Consider the following 15,002-nt stretch of genomic DNA (forward strand, 5'->3'; position numbering starts at 1 on the left):
CTTGTCAGGCTTGTGCCAGGCAGCAGTGATTCAGACAATACTAGGGGAAGGATAGGGACTTTTTCTTTTCTTCGGTTTCCTATTAAAAAGTCCCACTGGCATTCTTGCCTTATCAGACATGGACACTGCTTGAAGGTCATCACACAATACTTGTTTATTAGAGTACTTCATTGCCAGCTCTCTGTTTATTATGTAAAATTCTTGCTAAATTTATTTTACTGGAACCTATAAACAAAATAGATGACATATTTTTGGCACCTGGTGCCCTAAAGCTTGGCTCCCCCAAATTCAGCCTATTAATATAGAAGGAATTATGATTAGAACATATGGCCACACAATTATTCTAGCACTCTGACTGAGCATTCCTTATTCACAGAACAAAGTGCTAACAAGACCAGTGTGGGAATGTTGAAGCAGATCGCCCGTGGATTCTCTGAATTAGTTTGTTGGAACACGTCACACTCTTGTCATTAACCTATTCTCCTGGCTGCAAGTCATGAAAAGGCACCAGAGACTGTTGTATTTTTCCCAGAAAGCTGGATACGTATTTAGTCACTGTTTATTTGATCATGCCAGGTCAAGCGTAAATGGGAATTTCATTTTACCAAAGCCTTTATTTATCCTACTGATGTCTCCTGCCAAGTAAAGCACCATGCTGAAACCTGACACCTATTAGATGCAAGGTGATCAGTAATTTCCGCATACCGAACGAATGTCGGAATAAGTGGCATTTTGTTTCCAGCTTTTGTTTTGCTTTATATCGCCTGCAGATTATTTACATGGCATTTAATGCAAACAGTGAACATTCTGTAAAGCCAGGCTTACACTGTTGGACAAACAAATTTTTTTTTATTGCTAATACCGATTGAGGTGATGGTGCGATCACATCATAAAGATGTATGTACTGTGAGCCCGTCGACTGTGAACTGGCCACTTACTCACCTCAGTCTAATAATGAAAATAAGAAATATGGACATGGTGGACACTTTTGCCACTGTTTAGTGGATGCTGTTGCTATTACCTGTTCTGTTTCCACAGCAATCAGAGACAGTCAACTGACAGCTACAATTCAGATTATGATACTGCTCACACTAGATTATATCTGATTAAGTTGTATGACATCATAATTGTTGTGTGACATCTGAGAGCTCGATTCACACATGAATTACCACCAGATGTGCCACAATGCAAGCACAACAATATGGTGCCTAATTCCTGCCAAAATTCATAGTGTTAGCCCTGTATAGTTATTCAATGGCTTCTAAAAAGATTAGATTGTAATGTTCTAAAAACATGAGTATAGTGTTTGCTTCATAACATTATTGTGCATTTATACAAAAACATTATAAAATGTTACAGCAATGATGGAAGAACATCAGGACACCAGAATACTTGAGAGATTGAACATTCTCTGAACCTGGAACTTATTGTTCAGAACACATACTTCTAAGCCAAAATAGTGTGCATAAATGTATCAGTACTCATGCTAGCATTGTCAAGCTGGTGCAAATGATTAACTGCTAGCTTGATCAAACTTACAGCATATTAAAACCTTGTTATTATGATGACATTTATCAAGACACTGTTAAGATAAGGGCTCTAAAATGACTGGCTGCAGTAGTTTCTCCATATGATCCTTGTTGCAAAGTGATAAGATTGCCTGTGAAACATTCACAACTATTAAAACTCCATTCCACGTACATATCCTGAATCCAGAAACTGTTATCTGCTGGGCCAGAGCGTGGCTGCATGCTCTGGGCCTGATCATTTTCTGGCAGATACTAAGATGTTGAGGCCCACCATAGTCGGCTCAGCTTGTTCATCTCCCCTGCAGTTTTATTGATCCCAGAACCTCATCAAGTTCATTCTCTGAGAGCTCTCTACATGTGAGGCAACATGCATGATAGCTCTGGCTAATTCGTTCCATGCACAGTATTACTGATTTATTAAGATAGAAGGAAAGGAGGGAGACATCAACGATGCAAGATGGTCTCTCCGTGCAGAAGTGCCCGAAGCACACAGGTGGGGTTGGATTTTGGTGTGTTGTTTCTAATCTTGGTTAAATTTAGAAGGTGTCTAATGCCAGTTGCTCAACAAGTCATACCAGTCTTTTATTATATTAGAAGTTACATCACAGAATGATGTGCAAATAAAGCGTGAAGTGCATGAAACACAGTCTTTGTGGAATGTCATTAGTAAATACATGTGTATGTTTAGTGCAAAGGAAAACGAAAGTGTCAAAGGTATAATTAGGGTTGCGATGGAACTTTCCTAAGATAACATGCTGGCAAAGATCATATGAGTTGACACGCCATGTAAGAAGTCTCTGCCTGTGGGGTAATTAGGCACACCTGGTCCTAATCTCACACCCAGAGCAGAGAAGCTTAAACATGGCTCATTAGACGGCATCTGTACTGAATGTCATGGAACCTTTCAGAGTAATTAGTGTGCACAAAAGAAATTAAATGGTAATGTGAATATAAATACAGATCAGTTAAGACTACTGTTTATTTGTCAAATGTGCCACAAAATGATTCAAAAACCTGATAAGGAGGGGTAAATCAGAAGGTTCTATCATTTCTGAGTCATACACAATGAGCTCATGAGTTTCATTGATTTTCTTCCCGCTCTGAAATGTAATGTTTTGGGAGTGTGTTAATGCAACAAAAAAGGTCAAAATGCTGGCTCTCAAGCACTGCTCCTCATAGGTCATCTTTCAGGGAGGCGTTGGATGGACCCTCAGCGGGACCGTGATTAAAGACAACACCACACGTCTTATATCATCACAGTGAACACACTCCCTCTCCTTAAACAATAACAAAGGCGGGTCAGTTTCGCTTGCATTCAGAGAGAAAAACATGGAACATTTTCCCTCAGCCCTTTCAGATGAGCTGTGCACGTCGCACATACGGTTGATATTTCCGTTACTTTTTCCAGTATCAGCCATGACTCACAAGAGGTCAGCAGTGGAACCATTTATCATGAAACAAGCAACACGTTTTTAGTGTCTTATCTTTTTAGTGCCAGTGTACCTCTCTGATGATGGCCCATAAGAAACTCCTGAGATGGATCTGATTTCCTGTGTCTCTGTATGAGATCAGGCAGGGCTAGTTACATGGAGGCATACTCTGGGGAATCATAAATTGAATGTCTCTAAACTATAACTTACAAAAATGGCTGGCTTGCAGACTGAAAATCATAATTTCCTCCTGTCATCACACAAATAAGCTCTACAGTGTCGAATATTATGACATTATACACTACCAGAGAATTTAAGGATTTAAAATATAATGGAAATTACCAGGTACAAATCATTTCAACTGAGACATACATAAAATTTGGAAGTTCCTGTCATCCAGTTTCCAGAAACTACTACTCAGACAAAAGAGACTGTTTTCTTATCAGTTGATTTGTGAGTATTTTATGACATGACAATGATTTGTCATAGCAGGTGTTAACTCCTTTAAGACCATGAAACCCAACCCTGTGATATCTGACTCTTAAAAATATTCCTCTGCATGTTGGAGCAGCAGGTAACCTGGTTCAGAGTATTGGCACTCAGCAGACTTTTGATTGGCACAAAGATGTTCAGTGCCAAAACAAATAGAATTATGGCATTTATTTTGTGATTCTCGCAACAAGCACTGTAGCTACAGAAACACTGACAACCTTGAGAACTGCCACTAACAGGTTTGACATTGATATTGATAGTTCCAAATTAGCATTGACAGCAGTTTGACATATCAATCCACACCTTAGCGAAGCACTGTTCATAGCAGTATCCAAAACACAAAATGCAGAATGTCTATCAATTAATCAATCTCAGACCTAAACATTAAGATCTGTCTTTAACTACCTATGGGTCCTTTTCATTTATATATAAAACTAGAAATACTGTAAAATGTGCAGATGTGCAGATTGGAATGTTTTACTAAGCTAATAAGTGCAACTCCACCCTTCAAAATACGTGGTACTGGCTAGTGGCACCATACATATAACATTTTAAGAATACCGTTTTTGTAGTAAAGTCATCTTGGCAACACTCCCAGGACGTTATTGTCAGTAATAGAAAATCCGGCTTCTTTCTATATGAATGGGGAGATATCCCAGAAATGGAGCAGCAAGATGACCTTACAAACATGAATTTAAATTAGATATTAAAATATTACACAAATGGTGTCCATAATGTGCAGTCTTTGGCTGCAATAACATGAAAAAACTCATTTTTAAGGTATGTGCATTCCTTCTTTACAAAGCAGCCTATATCTGTGCATCCATCCGTGTAAAAATCTGATAGACCAGCTTTTTTCCGCTAAAGCCTTTATCTGTCTCTTTTAACTGAGGGGCAGTACTTAAACAATATGGCCACCATTCTGAGCAATACTTGCTGAGCCATTCATATTTTAAGCAGTAGTCTCTCTCTCTCTCTCTCTCTCTCTCTCTTACACACACACACACACACACAGACAACCTCTTACAATGCATAGCACATGAATTGAGGATCTGGTGTGTACTGGTGAATTGGTTGTCCTTGAGCATTACTGACTATCCAAAAAGTCATAGAGTGTGATATCTTCTTTTTAATATGTAACTTTCTAAAAAAAAAAAAACCCATAAGGTCACATTTTGCTGCACGTAACCAGTAAGACTAGGGATCATTCACTTTGCAAATGTAACTGCACTGAAAAACACATGACAGCTGGTGTCGTGGAGAATTTAGTGTTAGTAACACAAGCTGTCTGTGGATTTCTGAGGGTGAAAAAAGGGTGGGAACCAGTCAAAAAGTGAACGCTGCACAGAGAGGGTGCAAATCCAGTGTGTCATCTGGTTTCACCTCTCTGTGCTCACTGTTATCCCATCTGAGATAAGCTGGTTCATCTGATAAGAACCTGCCATCCCTATCAGTGTTCCATAGCAGCTCTACACAGTGATATTGCCAACCACAGTGGAGGAGGTGGAAAAACATGGGAAGCAGGCTTGTGCAGTGTTGCAACTGACATGTCTGTTTATCGCTGCTGTTTCCTCCCCTGTCCCTCTAGTGCAAGAAATGTTTTAACTTGCACCTTCTCCACTAGTTGTGCTACAGCAAAGGCCTAAGCTTATCTATCTTTTCTCTCCTCGCCTGTCCCTCCCAATGTTTCTTTTCTTTCTTTCACCCACAAATCTCTGTTTGTGGACATCTAAGTTTTTATTTTGGAGGAAAGCCTGTAACAGAATGTTCTGGACAAAGTGTTCTGCAAAGATGTGCCTGAAGGATATATCAAAATGTATAAATGTCTTTCTGGTAAAAATCATTTAAAAACTGAATAAATTCATTTCTGGGCAGAGTTTCAGAAGAAAAATAAAATTAAATAGGGGCACTGTATAGTTTGATTAGGTCCTTTTTATTTTATTTGCAAAAGGAACACATTTGACACTGACATTTAAATAGCGATGAAAAGAATTTAATTAATACATAATTAATATTTTAAGGGATTAAATCTAAAATACCTGAAAAGTTATCATTGAGGGATATATTCTCATGGGCTCTTAATATATATAAAAAAAAAAAAAGTTTGACAAAATAAAACTTTAGGTAATGAAAAATGAACAAGGGCAAGGACATTTTTTTGTTTGAAGTCATAGCAAAAGGTAAAAACACTAATCTCTTCTCTAATATTTAACCTGTTCTTCATCTTTGTCATTTTAGTACTGAACACAACAAATTGTTACAAATGCGAGAACATCTTTTTAAGTTAAATTACCTATGTAAATGTGAATATCTTTTCATTTTCACTTTAGTGTAACTTTGACTAGCATTTCATTGGATAAGATTCTGGCACAATTCATTTGAACTTTTCTCAACCCTGCTTTTAAATAGGCTTTGTAACAAAATACGCTTTGCAACAACTCGATCATATAACAGAGGCCCTCAGGGTAGTCCCAGTGGTGACTAATGGTGGTGTTAATGAATGAAAAAAAAAACCCATTTGATTTCCTGAAAATCTGTGTTGAAATACCTATATAGAAAAAAAAAATCATCTAGGCTGAGGTTGATTATTTGATAGAAAACAAAGTGCTGCACCACCAGTTAACCATGAACCGCATCCTCAACCATTAATGTCATCAGTTAGCACAAACCCTTCATTTTCATTTGCGTCATAAGTAAAGATGTAACCTCACTGAAAATGACTTTAAAATCACGGAGGTAAGTTTAATAGTTTGCTGACTCATTTTACAGAAAGAACCATTTTCTTCTTATTTACTTTGAAAACAAGTGCCTCAGCACATTTTGCCCATGATTCATCTTGTTGTGGCACAGTCTGTTCCCCATTGAGTTGCCAGTGAGGACACAGGCATTCAAACTCACCCCATTTTAAGGAGCTGTAGAGCATGACAATGGCCCCATAAACTTCTCTAACTAGTGCTCTAAGACTGAGAAGGGAACATTGGCCATTTATAAGAATATACAGGGTTATTTGTTATGCTACAAGATACTAAAGTGTACATGCAGTAATCTTAATGATTAATTCCCTTAAAATATGTTAAAATGAAACACTTAATTGTTTTGGTACATAGCGTCCTTAAACTTTCACAAAAGTCTGGCTTTTATTATGTTCAGGTTTAGTAACCATGCTAAAAATGCAATGAATTTGTGAATTTGATTTGCACACTTCCCACAAAGTCAACTGTCCCAAACGCACTAAGCGTTCTGTCCTGAACCCGTAAATACCCGTGTATTCCATGAGGTAGTATTGTAAGATCCACTAGAAGGTCATCAGTGAATCTGCACCTGGACATGCACATGTTCAGTAATGAAGCATGCACTAGGGTAAGGTAGAACATCTCAACTACGAAAGAAGAAAGAATTCCCAATCCCAACAGTCACAAGTTAGTAGGTGGTGTAAAAAAGACCCCACCCAGTACGAGACTTACAGGTGAGCATCATACTGAGCAACAAAAGCAGTTCCTAGCTAACGCGTGAGTGATCATTACCAAGACCAACAACTTGACAAAACTTTTAGCAATATAGTGTAATGCTAGAGGTCACTGAGTTTAATAAAGTATAGAAAATATAAATAAAGTATAAAATGAAACATGCTGCAGCTAAAGAGAAAGGAAAAAATAATAGGAGTAACCAGCATTAGAGAACAGGGTAACTCTGTCTAAAGAATAAAGAACGAAGAAGAAGAAGAAGAAGAAGAAGAAGAAAAAGAAAATAGGAAAGAAGGGAAAATGCTCTATGATAACATTATTTATAGGAAGTACTATGCAAAAACCTACCTGGCTGACATGTACTAACCCCTGTGGTTATCAACAGTAAAATAGAATTACACTTGTACTTAGGATTGAAAAAGCAAGGATAGGTTAATACCACGAAAGACACACAGACAAGAATGTTAGAAAGGGAAAGTCCCTACCTATTCTTTATCTCTTTGGCTGTCTGTCTGTCTGTCTGTATTATGTATGTTTGTTTGTTTAAACTAGGGTGTGTAGTTCATTTTTATTAATCCTCAGGTTTAAAATGTTTTGTTAGGGAGTGTTTGCTCATTTATAACCACAGGAGGAAAATGGAGTATCAACTGTAGCAGAATAATGTCAGTGGTGTGTGGAAGGGGCTCAAAACCATTACTGGTTATAAGGAGCCCAGTTCTCAGGCTAAGGGTGGTCAGAAGTGGGTGAACAACCTGAATCTATTCTTTAATAGATTTGATCAGCTACCCTCCATGGTCCCCAAACAGACCACCCTGCTGCTGGAACCCCCCTTCTCTGCTCCCACAGCAAGTTACTCCGGCCCCACCTCTCCTCTCCGTGCTGCACTCAGCTCACAGCCTACCAACAATACATCTCTCCACAACACATCAAACCTATCCCCCCTACCAATTCCATCCGGCCCCCACCCTCCCCACTACATACTGCCCCTCACAGAGGCCCAGGTGAGGAAGGAGCTAAGGAGGATCAGGGTGAGGAAGAATGTGGGCCCAGACTGCATCAGCCCCAGGCTCTTTAAGACCTGTGCAGATCAGCTGTGCGGCATATTGTTGTACATGTTTGGTCTGAGCCTCAAGCTGGGGAAGGTGCCACAGCTGTGGAAGACATCATGCGTGAAACCTGTATCAAAGACGTCTCACCCTAAGGATTTTGGGGACTATAGACTGGTAGCACTGACCTCACATCTGATGAAGATGCTGGAGAGGCTGGTGCTTACTCATCTCCGACCTCTGGTGAGCTCATCAATGGACCCACTTCAGTTTGCCTAACAACCAGGCAGAGGTGTTGAAGACACTGCTCTTTCACACCTGGAGAAGGCTGGGAGCACAGTAAGAGTCATGTTTTTTGACTTCTCTAGTGCATTCGACACCATCCAACCTGTGCTTCTGAGGGATAAGCTGGAGTACATGGGTGTGGACCATCATCTGTCTACCTGGATACGGGATTACCTCACAAACCGAGCACAGTACATGAGGGCTCGTGAATGTGCATCTGATATGGTTGTCTGCAACATGGGAGCCCCGCAGGGAATGGCCCTGGCCCCGTTCCTCTTCACTGTCTACATGGCAGACTTCATGTTCAGCTCAGAATCCTGTCACCTACAGAAGTTCTGTGATGACTCGGCCATCATCGGCCAGATCTCAGATGATGATGACAGGGAGTACAGTGAACTGAGCCAGGACTTGGACTGGTGCCAACAGAACTGCCTCCAGATAAATGCAGGAAAAACCAAAGAGTTGGTGGTGGATTTCCGCAGGCACAAACACCCTTCACTACCACCAGTGAACATTCAGGGAAAGGACATTGAGAGAGTGGATTCCTATAAATACCTGGGTGTTCATCTGAACAACAAACTGGACTGGACAGATAACATGAATGCAATCTTCAAGAAAGGACAGAGCAGACTCTTTCTGCTAAGGAGACTAAGGTCTTTTGGATTGCAGGGAGCACTACTTTTTTAAGACCTTTTTTGACTCTGTGGTGGCCTCAGCCATCTTCTATGGAGTGGTCTGCTGGTGCAACAGCATCTCTACTGCAGACAGGAGGAGACTGGACAAGCTAATCAGGAAGGTCAGCTCAGTTATGGGAATGCCCCTGGACACAATACAGGAGGTGGGAGAGGAGGATGGTAGCTAAGCTATCATTCTTGCTGGAGAATGACTCTCACCCCCTGTATGACACAGTTACATCTCTGAGCAGCTCCTTCAGTGACAGACTGTTACATCCTAAATGTCTGAAGGAGCGATACAGAAGGTCTTTTCTCCCTACTGCTATTAGACTTTACAATCAGACCTGCTCTCAGTGAACCAGTCGCCATAATACACACTGTTCATACTGATTTTTATACTGTGTTCTAACTGTGGAATAACCTGTCATCATAATACACACTATTGTATGTGATATTCTTAAACTGTGAAATTACAGTAATTAAAATCCTGTGCAATACAAGAGTGCAATAACAACAATTTAAGATGTGCAATAACCAAGTGCAATTGTTTGTGTTTTTGTGAAATTATTATTATTGTTATTCTTATTTTTCTTCTGTATTTATATAGATTTCTTTATCTTTCTGCTTAATATTTGCATTTTTTTTCTTCTTTTGTTGTCGCTGTAATGTGGAAATTTCCCCACTGTGGGACGAATAAAGGTTTATCTTATCTTATCTTATCTTATCTTATCTTATCTTATCTTATCTTATCTTATCTTATCTTATCTTATCTTATCTTACACAAGCAATAGATAATATTCTCTGTCTATATTAAATGTGGTGTCCTGAACAAAAACAAAACTACTTACCAACAACCCAGCAACTACTAATAATGTGGTCTGATGTGCAGTTGCTACTGTTCAGCTACATGTGTCTTACAGTGACCACATGAATGGAACCTTTTGTTTATTTTAAGACCGAACACACGTTTTCAGGCTTGAGGAGTTGATAGCAAAAGGTATTAGTCACCCTCTGTTATGACCTTTTAAATAACTCCAAGGTGATGTGACTCTGGGGTTAATGTTCCCATATTGCAGCCAGATGCAAGCTTTGACTAATACTGTTTAATGTCTACCAGGCTGATACACCAAGACATCAACACTTGTTTAAGACAAAGACACACAAGGTTGATGGAAAGAACATTTCAGTGTCTGGAGCTAGAGCCAGAACAGGGCATAGCAACATTATCAAATCCAGATCACTTAATGATGGATCTGTTAGCCAATATTACCTCTGGTTATTAATAATTCAGTGAGCAACTAGTTCAGAATGTTCAGGGCTACAAAGTCCAGAATGGAAGAAAATGAATTCCTCTGGAGTTTTTCTGTCAGATTGGAATGATAAATAAATAAAATAAATTGAAAAGATTTCACACATGGATTTATTTAAGTTGCACAATTGTTTACTACAAAGTATTAAATGTTCTGTATAGATAGGCCAATTGTCCATACAAAATAACCCTAAAACAAAAATTCCATATACTCCTTTTAACTCTCATATCTATTATCAGCCACTATGGGTAATATTGTAAATTTCTATCACAAATGAGTTTTGAAAAACCAATCTCAGTGAGGATGTTTGTAGCTGTAAGGGTACAAAACATCAGTGTTTTAGGGTAGAAGTCATACTTGTGAGCTTGCTAAGGAGCTTGCTGATGACAGTAAATGAGGGTTAAAGACACATGCTTCACACATTTTCAAATCAAAATATTTTAATATTTAAGCTAAATAACCTCCAGACATATTTCACTATGTTACTTTGCAAGCCAGCACTAGATGTAAAGAACTGGAGAAAATTAAACAGGTGTTTGGTAGATGGTTTGCCTCCCAAATAGCTAAAAGAATGTTTGTATCCTTATGATTATATTAAATAGACACATTTAAAAATGGTGTTATCCTTGGATGCGATAACTGCCCACTATATTAATTACTGCTGTGATTTCATTGCAAACTAAATCCATTATCTTATCTGTAGTGAGACTATGTGTAAATGCTAATTGGGAGCACCATGGCAACTGCTTACAATACACATAATGTGAGGTCTGGGGCATACATCTTTCACAACCGTTCTTCTCAAAAAAAGACCAGATACACTGAAAAGCACCCACATCAGCCAACCATACTGAACCATTTTGAACTAAAAAATGTCAAACCTGCAACTTGGAACGTGTTTATTTCCTGGGATGTTTTGATTGCACCTTGTGGAATTGATCTTGTCTAGGCAATAGTGTTTAGCAATTTCTAAGTTCCTGGAAATCTATTAAGTCCTTAATGTTTCTTTGTGAAGGCTTTGCAGCATTACAACTGTGGTACCAAGAAGCATTGTGATATATGAAAGGTTTTTTGTTTTCTCTTTGCTGTCAAGAGATGTGTGGCATAATAATTCAATCAACTTAACTGATATTAGATATAACCAGTATGTTTTAACTTTGTACCATGTTACCCTGCTTGTCCAGAAAAAATAAATAAATAAATAAATAAATAAATAAATAAATAAATAAATAAATAACAGAAAGAAATGTAAGAAAATTTAAGAAATTTCAATTTCACTTTTTTTTTTTACATTCCTTCCAAAGAGACCTGGAAAATATATTATAAAAACATTATATTTTAAAAAACAGCACAATTTGGAGCTGAACCATTAAAGATTATTAAAGATGAAGTTAATCATGCTATAAATCAAACTATATATATAATTTTGGAGGGGATTTGGTCTGTATGTATTCTCTTCAAACTTTTCTTTAATATCTGAATGTCCTGTGCGATGTTTGTTTTGGCATTTGCTATAAGCGACATATTCACAGACAGCTGAAAGAGTATGACTAGAACAATAGATTGTTTTATAAATAGAGCCAGAGCTGAAATGCAGTATAAATTCTTGTGCCTCTCTATATGCCTTTGTACAGTCTGAGTCAGTAATGCTTAAAAGTGGAAAGAAATTGCCTGAGGGGCACTTGGCACTGGGACCACTACTCTGAGTATGCAGCAGATGAGAGGGATTTATGAGCAATATCAGTGTGCCCAAAGGGACAGGGCAAGCTGAGCAGCTACTGCACAATGACCTGAAAACCCTTTTTTTCAGTGCCATCATAAGAGTGCACTCTTCCTGTCACTTTTCTGAACCTGACGTGTCAGCAACACTCAATTCCGCTCCCTCCCTATTGCCATAGTAACAAAACCTTGTCACCATGGCTACAGCAAAATTAATGCAAAAACATGCAAAATTCATTGGCAATTCAACAAAAAAACATCAGTGACCATGGTTACGGTAGATGAGTGCAAAACTTCCCATTAGCTTGTGGGTGGCAAGGCACTCAGGACCTGGGCAGATGTTGTTCAAGTGCTACTTGTTTCCCAGACCTTACAAGTTCTCCTTCTGGGCAGCAAGCAAGAGCACACCAGAGTGATTTTTAGGCCTGCCAGATGAAGTCGATGGCTTCTGATTCTCACCATCTGCTGAGCTGAGGCAAGACTTAGTCCAGGGCTGCAGTGCATAGTTGTGTGGTGTGGTTGTAGTATTAATTATATACATGGAGTATGTCTACTCTTCACAAAATCATGGGGTTGTATTCAGAGCACCAGTTCTAATTTAACTAATGATAACTGAGTGGACAGATCTTGCATTTCAGTGTTTCCTGTTTGGCAATGTTGGCACCAAAATATCAAAACATTCTTCTGATTCTTTCCTGGTACAGAAGCATGATGGAGTAAAGCATTTAAACCCAAAAAAGGTTGTTTTATTTCTTAATTACACACCAGTTAACAGTTGACTTCAATGACTAGTGACAATTACATTTTTTAAGCATAAACCTGTATATCATCATTATTCCATGCTATTTTTTGATGATAGAAACCAACACTGATGTTCCTCTGTGTTCAGATGCTCCAATGAAGTCACACAGCGACCTGTAACACTGTATACACAGTAAATACTGTATGTATGGACCTTAGAAAAATGTAGGAATTTGAATTGGAAGACCTGACCTTCGGAAATATCTGTGTTGTGGCAACGGAACCATAAAAATAAGCACTGCACGTGCCCACTGATCTGAACCAGTCCTGTGTCTGCATGCCTTGAACAACATCTGCCACTTATCGCATAAGAACTGGGAGTGGCTTCAGGAACATATTCAATCCTTTAAAATCTAAAAGGGGATAGAAAATGATATTGTTCAGAGAAACTAAGTTGAACAGAAGTCCCGTTTGGATCAGTGGGGTCTACTTTTCTATAGAATCTCCAGCTGAAAGGGAATAAATTTATTGAAAAGACCTAAACAGAATGACTTTGTTGGTTTCTAAAATGAGTGAGGCCTTAAAACCTGAAATGGCTGGGAGCTAGAGTCGGAACTGTAGTTTGTACTTCATCACCAGGACAACCAAACTGATTTGATCATAATTCATTAATTGATGTTGTCAGTTTTAAGATTGTTTATCATTAATCCATGTTCATCAGATACATGTGCAGGGGCACTGTTTGCATATGGTAGAATTAGAGTACTCAAACTCTTACCAGCAATATAACACAAGTGTTAACAATAGACATATGTACTGTACAAGGCCTGCTTGTGATCCATAATATTAGCCAGATCATGTGGCACAGAGCCAGTATGCGGATGAGTTTGGTTCCTCCAAGAATAATGGGCTTGTCATGTCATGAAACAACAGAAAGGTCATCAGCAGGATGAATGCCCACTGACCTATAGGGCCATGCTGAGGAATGTAGGCCCCCAAGTTACTCAACATCTGGATCATTGATTTAAGCATAGCCTTGTCTGCTGCTAAGTCATTCATTCACTTAGAGCAATTCAGATTATTCTTGCAATGCTTTTCACTTGTCTGAGCCTGGGCATTTTGCAAAGAAAAAGCTGAGGACTATGGGTGAGATTCAACTCTGACAAAGGATTCAAATTTCCCAGTTGAAGGAGAGACTAGCATTATTAGGGGCTCACTGCAGGAGATGTTTGAGTCAGAAACAGCATCCTTACTATGGTCATTGCCAAGGCAGTGGGCACATGAGCTAATGCCGATCATTGTTTTCCAATAGATTGTCCAATTTATTTTCCAATCCAATTTATTTTTGTATAGCGCTTTAAAAAAAGAGCATTGTCTCAAAGCAGCTTTACATGAGAAACAATATAAGAAAACAACAAACATATAAACAGACAAACAGTCCTAGATGTTATCCAAAGTGAGCAAGCCTGAGGTGACTGAGGCGACTGTGGCCAGGAAAAACTCCCTTAGATGGTAAGAGGAAGAAACCTTGAGAGGAACCAGACTCAAAAGGGAACCCATCCTCATTTGGGTGACAATTGTTTGATGCAGATACAGCATGTGTATAATGTTATGTAAATCAATAAGGAGGTTGTTGTCCACAGCGCTGCTTGAATATCCCAATCCTCACAAGCACAACCCGGCTGGAGCTGGTCCATCTCCGGATGCCACTGGAGTCGGCACAGTCTCTGTATGCCTCGGGATGGGTAGAAGAAGGGAAACAATGGAACAGCATTAGCGTGGCTGCTGTTCATAATATTACTAGCACTAGATGATAATGTGCATTTAATCAGAAGTACTGGAGTACAAGGTTATGGGAAGTGTTAGATGTATGCCAGGCTGAAGAGATAAGTCTTTAGTCTAAATTTAAACTGGGAGACTGTGTCTGAGACCCGAACACTGTCAGGAAGACTATTCCAAAGTTTTGGAGCTAAATACGAAAACACTCTACCCCCTTTTGTGGACTTTGATATTCTGGGAACTACTAGAAGTCCGGAATGCGATCTTAAAGAGCGTGGTGGATTAAAAGACTGGAGAGATAGGTGGGAGCTAAACCAATTAGAGCCTTGTACGTAAGTAGAGCTAATTTATAGTCAATTCTAAACTTAACAGGTAGCCAGTGCAGGGATGATAATATTGGGGTTATGTGATCAAATTTTCTTGATCTGGTAAGAACTCTGGCGGCTGCATTCTGGACTAACTTTAGCTTGTTTATTGAAGATGCAGGACAACCACCTAGTAATGCATTGCAATAGTCCAGTCTGGAGGTCATG

Source organism: Hemibagrus wyckioides, linkage group LG06 (assembly GCF_019097595.1).
Source record: "Hemibagrus wyckioides isolate EC202008001 linkage group LG06, SWU_Hwy_1.0, whole genome shotgun sequence".
In the NCBI taxonomy this organism is placed as follows: Eukaryota; Metazoa; Chordata; class Actinopteri; order Siluriformes; family Bagridae; genus Hemibagrus; species Hemibagrus wyckioides.